The 6,000-nt window shown below is 53.0% G+C and overlaps 1 protein-coding gene across 2 annotated transcripts in view; it reads right to left on the reverse strand.

The window, feature by feature from the left end:
• Window positions 1-5,599, reverse strand: part of FAM118A (family with sequence similarity 118 member A) — a 29,332-nt gene extending 23,733 nt beyond the window's left edge. For both annotated transcript variants that reach the window (XM_020287822.2, XM_076006918.1), the window contains exon 1: window positions 5,329-5,599. The gene's annotated coding sequence lies outside the window, so the exon portion shown is untranslated. The remainder of the gene's footprint in view (window positions 1-5,328) is intronic.
• Window positions 5,600-6,000: the final 401 nt, after the last annotated feature.

The following is a 6,000-nucleotide window of genomic DNA, read 5'->3' on the forward strand; positions in this document are numbered from 1 at the left end:
CAGGAGTTTGAGGTTGCTGTGTGCTAGGCTGACGCCACAGCATTCTAGCTGGGCAACAGAGTCAGACTCTGTCTCAAAAAATTAATTGGCTTCTTGAAACCAATGCCTCCAAGCTACTTGGGCTTATATACCCAAACCAAGAAAACAGCAAAATCCAACAGGAGTAAAACAGTGAAAGGTCACAGTTTACCTAGTTCAAAAGGCAATATTAAGTGCTGCCACTTTTTGAGTCCTTATTAAATTCAAGGGAAAATGCTAAGCATTTTACATGCATTATCTCACTTAATCTTCTCAATAACCCTATGAAGTGATTACTCCTATCACCTCCACCTGGCCAACACCAACACCAAACCCTTTCTCATAACATCAGTGCAGCTTGGAATGGCAAACAACTATACCTGATATTTCACTGGGAATTCTGTCATCCACTGAAGCATTCGCTGTTTTACAGTTTGTCCATCAGATGTGACACGTCACATAACTCGAGTGTGTTACTTAATGATAAGCCGATATGGTAAAACACACCAAAATGGAGGCCAAAGGCACACTAAACCACCAGCATCTATCCATCCCAAGAGGATACAACAGACATGTTCTAGAAAGTACACCTCCAATGAAACTTAAAATTACATGTCACTGGATAACTTCAGGGTAAAAAAAAGAAAAAAAAAAATTACAGAATTTTAGAGCTGGAGGCATCTTGAAGGTTATGTGATACTACACATCCTAATTTTTCAGAAGTGAAAATTGAGACTGAGAGGCAGCAACTTGGCCAATGTCCCCCAAAGAGTTAGGGACAAGCTATAAACTCACTCCTGACTCATGTCCTATACTCTTTCCACTACCCTGGGCACTGCCTGGTCTACTATGACCCCAAATTTTATCTAAGGCTCTCATTTCTACCTCTTAACTACATCTTTATAAATAAGGCACACAGTTTGACTGATCTACAGTTTCACTTGCCCTTTAATCCATTCACTCCCCAGAAATGCTAAGAAACAGCTGCCATTAAGAAGATCTAGGAGGCAGCAGGAAGAAGCCTCAGGCAAAACAGGCAGCTCCCAGCAAGTTTTGTGGAGTGTCTCGGCCAGCTTATCTCAGACCTGTCCTTGTTAACTTCAGCAGGGAACAGATAAGGAGGACTAAAGGGGAGGGGGACAATGCCTGCACTCTAGAGGACTACCTCCTCCTTGCCAGGAGTCGCTCCAGGCTCCTTGGGAGAAGGAAGCAGGATGCAGAAGAGCCACACCAACAAATTAATACCTGGGCAAGCTACTTACTCTTTCTTTCTATTTACTTTACTCATAAAAAAAGGAGTAATATTAATACCTTACACCTCCTATGGTAACTGGAAGCATTCAATGGGATAATATTTACAAGAACAGAGCCTGGAACAGTGTACCTCCCACTACACCCTAGGTGTGTGATGGGTCTCCTTCCTAGATTAAAAATAAAACTAAGTAAATAAAATAAAACAACTCTGCAGTCACACTGGTCATATTTTCAGTGTTCAACAGCCACATGTGGTTAGTATGCTGGACAGCACACACAGAACATTTTCATCACCACAGAAAATTCTATTGCACAGAGCTATCCCAGAATCTTCCTCTCCCTCATCAAGTCCAGACTTCAACAAACAGAAATCCTACAGAATTTTCTTCCTAAACTGCTCTCTAATCCACAGCCTCTGCCACAGCCTCAAAGCTCTCACTTGTCTGACACTGAAAGCCATCTGCTTCTAGTTCCAGCCCTGTAGTCCCACACTCTGCAGAGGGACATTTCTGACTCATGTGAACTTGTCTCTTCAACAGCTTTCCATTATTGTGAAGTATATATTTAGTCTCCAACCCCCTTCCTCCAGTCACACAACTCCTAAAATCCTGGGAATCTCCAAAGTGAAATCTTTTTGTTTGCTAATGTGTTTACAGCCCCTAGGCAGCTTCAGGATGGGGACTGGTCACCAGAAAGACCCAGGCAGGATTAGAAGGCTGGGACTTTCAGTCCCACCCTGTGGGGAGGGCAGGGATATTAAGTCTAAATTGATCACTAAGGGCCAGTGCTTTAACCAATCATGCCTGTGTAATGAAGTCTCCATAAAAGAACCAGGAGGACAGGGTTCGGAGAGCTTCCAGATAGCTGAACACCAGGAGGTTCCTGGAGGGTGACCTGCCAGGGCAGGGCAAGGAAGCTCCTCGCCCCTTCCTTCCGCTTCGCCTGCCCTAGGCATCTCTTCCTCAGTATCATCTATAATACCCTTTGTGATAAAACCATACACATTTCCCTGAGTTCCATGAACTGCTCTAGCAAATTAATCAAACCTGAGGAGGGGGGCTGTGGGAACCCTAACTTATAGCCGGTCTGTCAGAAATTGCGGAGGTCTGGACTCGTGACTGGTGTCTGAAGGGGGAGCAGTCTTGGAGACTGAGCCCTCAACTTGTGGGATCTGACACTATCTCCAGATAGTGTCCAAAGTGAATTGCAGGACACCCAGTTGGTGTCCAGCACAGAACTGTTTGCTTGCTGGTGGGGAGAAACCCCTCCAGCTTTGGTCACAGAAGTCTACAGATTATTGCTGCTGAGAGAGGACAGAAAAAAAGCACAGGGAGCATTGTTTTCACACTCACACATTCCTTTAGGCCCCCAGCCCAGCCCAATCTTCGCCCCTCTCGGAGACTCGGCCAGTCCTCGACCTGCCCCTGCTATGCTCCGTGTGCATCTCCCACGTGGACATTAGACACACGACCACCCTGATGAAGCTCTCGCAGGGGTGGAGAACCTGCGACCTTGGGGACACATGTGGCCATCTGGATCCTCGAGTTCGGCCTTTTGACTAAATCCAAATTTTACAGAACAAATCCCTTTATTAAAAGGATTAAAAGGGCCGGGTGCGGTGGCTCACGTCTGTAATCCTAGCACTCTGGGAGGCTGAGGCGGGCGGATCGCTCGAGGTCAGGAGTTCGAAACCAGCCTGAGCAAAGCGAGACCCGTCTCTACTATAAATAGAGAGAAATTAATTGTCCAACTAATATACACAGGAAAAATGAGCCGGGCATGGTGGCGCATGCCTATAGTCCCAGCTACTTGGGAGGCTGAGGCAGTAGGATCGCTTGAGCCCAGGAGTTAGGATCGCTTGAACCCAGGAGTTTGAGGTTGCTGTGAGCTAGGCTGACGCCAAGGCACTCACTCTAGCCTGGGCAACAAAGCGAGACGCTGTTTCAAAAAAAAAAAAAAGGATTCATCTTCTACAGTTGTCTTAAAAAAAAAAAAAAAAAAAAAAAAAAGGATTAAAAGGATCTGTTCTGTTAAGTTTGGATTTGGTCCAGGGGCCCCACTTGGGGATGTGGAGGGCCACATGTAGCATTGAGGCCACAAGTTCCACACCTCTGCCAAAGGCTGACACATGCCCTATGGCAAACGGACAAAACCTCACCAAAAAGTGCCCATGTCAATCCCCAGGCTCAGATAGGAAAGTGTCTGTGCCTGGGCCTGCAGAAGCTTAGCCATGCCCCAGGAGGCCTCGGTCCCCACTGCCATCACCTTGGTCCAGGTCACCCTCATCCCTCACAGGGTCTCACTTCCTCCAAACAAGTCTCCCCACCACAGCCAGACTGTTCAAAAGTACACGCACATTTCCAGTAGAAGAGGAAGATTAAAAATTAAAAAAAAAAAAAAAAAAAGTACACACACAAACTGCCTCTCCTCTCCTCCTCAAGCCCCTCGATGTCCTCCCAGTCCCTTAGGGTGCCAAATCCTCCACCTGGCTGCCGAAGCTGGCTTGCTCCAGTCCCGACTCCACTGCGGGGCCCTCTTTCTTGCCACTCCCCAAAGCCTGCACTATGCAAAACTCCCAGGTCCTTCCATTCTGGTCTCTACCTGGAACACTTCCTCAATCCTCCCTGCTGACCAACTCCTACCTTCCTCCAGGGCACTGGACATTTCTCAGGGCAAGGCAGTAGTTATTTGAGAAAGGGCCAAGGGCATGCACAGTAAACCTCAGGGAGCACCCGTGGAACGATTTTCACCAAGGGAGACAAAACATCTCCAGCCATCCCCTGGACGAAGCACTGCTCCAGCCACAAGTCTCGGATTCCAGAACTGGTGTGCTTTGGCACACCTCCCTGCCTTTTCACGTGCTGTCTGTCCCCTTTGCCTGGAATGACCCTGGCAAACTTCTCAACTTCAACCTTCAAGAATCAGCTAACCTGTTATCTATCACCTCCTCCATCCTCTGCCCAAGAAGCCCTCCTTAACATTTACCCCTTCCCAAGAATCCCACCTGGTCTCGGCCAGGTAAAAATGACTACTTGTCTAATTGATCCTTCTCACTAGGCCCTGACAGCAGTCTCTTTCTCCAGGGCCAATCCTGGAACCTATCAGGCATTAAAAAAAATGTCAGTTCCATGAACGAAAACATTACCGCCCAGAGACAACCTGAAAGCATCCTGATGTGCCCTAACCGCTCACTCCTTCCTTCTGTCTCACTCCACCACCTGAGATCACCTGTCCTCTAGACCGTCCAGAGAGGCCACGAGTCTCACCAGAGCATTAAAACTTAAACACTGTCCCTGCTTTGGCCTCAATGCACTAGTAAGCACAAAGGCGCACACGTGCACTGAGATCACACCCCGCGTTTGGTTATAAAGTGGTCCTCAAGGTATCTGTTACATGCATCTGCCTCTTTCAAATTAATCCTTAGAATTCACAAACCCTGGAAATACTTTCACGGATGCCCCACAGGTCCCAGACGCGAGCTTGAGAAACTCAGCCCTGAGATCACTGCAGAGAGGCAGCCAAAGGGTCTGAGCTCCTCAGGGTGGGTGGCAGAGGCGGAAGGGGAGGCTGAGACTGGTGGGATGGGGGCCCCAGGGTTCTCGGTGGGGCTAGGGACATATGGACCGAGGGCTTCCAGCCAGGAAAGGTGGGGAGGCCTCGGGACGGAGGGCCCTGGGGGAATCCTGAAGGTTTCTGGAACCAAGAGTTCTCAGGGGTCTCAGGGCCCTAAAGCGGCTGAGTCCAAGGGGACATCTTTTAGAGTTTCGGGGTTCAAGGGTCTCGAAGGCTCTCGAGGCCCAGAGGTGGCCGTGAACCCCCAGAGGGTCTCGAGAGCCAGGGCCCCGGGAGGGGCCGGGCGGATCCTGAGGGGGTCTCGGCGTCTGGAGGAAATGTTGAGAGGTGTGAGAGGAACCGAGGCGTGTCGGGGTCCTGAGGTGGTCCCCCGCGGCCAGGGGTCCTGAAGGGCCAGGGCGGGCCCTGAGGGTCTCGGGGTCCCAGGGACTCTCGCCGCAGGGCTCCCCGTCTGCCCTGCCCCTCCCCTCCCCGCCCCCTCACCTGCAGCGCCGGCTAGACGCTGGTCCGAGCTCCCGCCGCCTCCTCCTCCGCGGTCGACGGCGTCGCGGGGTCTCGGCGGCCGCGCGCCCCTCACGCTGGGCGGAGCCGGAGGGACGGTCCTCGGGGAGGGAACTGCGTGCGCACCCGGGGCGGGAGCCGGAGCCCGAGCGGACGCCGCGCCGCCTCCAGCCGCCGCTCCACGTTAGCCGGCCGCGGCGCCGCCGCAATCCTGTTCCCCGCGCGCCCACCCTCGCCGCGCGAAGGTTCCGCCCAGAAACCAACGGCCCCGGCGGCCGGCGGCCCCGCCCCGGGAGGAGGGCGGGGCTAAGGCGCGCGCCACGCCCCCCGCCGCGCCGCCGGCCCCGCCCCCGCAGTCTCCGGCGCAGGCGCAGTCGAGGGCACGGAGGGCGGCCGGGGCTCTGCAGCTGCGCGCGAAGCTCGGCCTGCCGCGGGGTGCCGCCGGCTCCCAGTTTACTGATCTGCGGACGGGGGCGCGCGGGCGCGCGCTGCGGGACGGGGCGCGCATGCGGAGCGCCGGACCAGCTCAGGGTGCGAGCCGGCGAGGCCCTGGCGGGCGGGCCGGGCGCGGCGGGACCCGCGTCCCCGCAGACCTCACCCCGCGGGGGTCCTCCGCGCTTCCCAGCGCGACCCAGCCGAAACAAAAGCCACTTC

The sequence above is a fragment of the Microcebus murinus genome, chromosome 10, assembly GCF_040939455.1.
Source record: "Microcebus murinus isolate Inina chromosome 10, M.murinus_Inina_mat1.0, whole genome shotgun sequence".
Lineage (NCBI taxonomy): Eukaryota > Metazoa > Chordata > Mammalia > Primates > Cheirogaleidae > Microcebus > Microcebus murinus.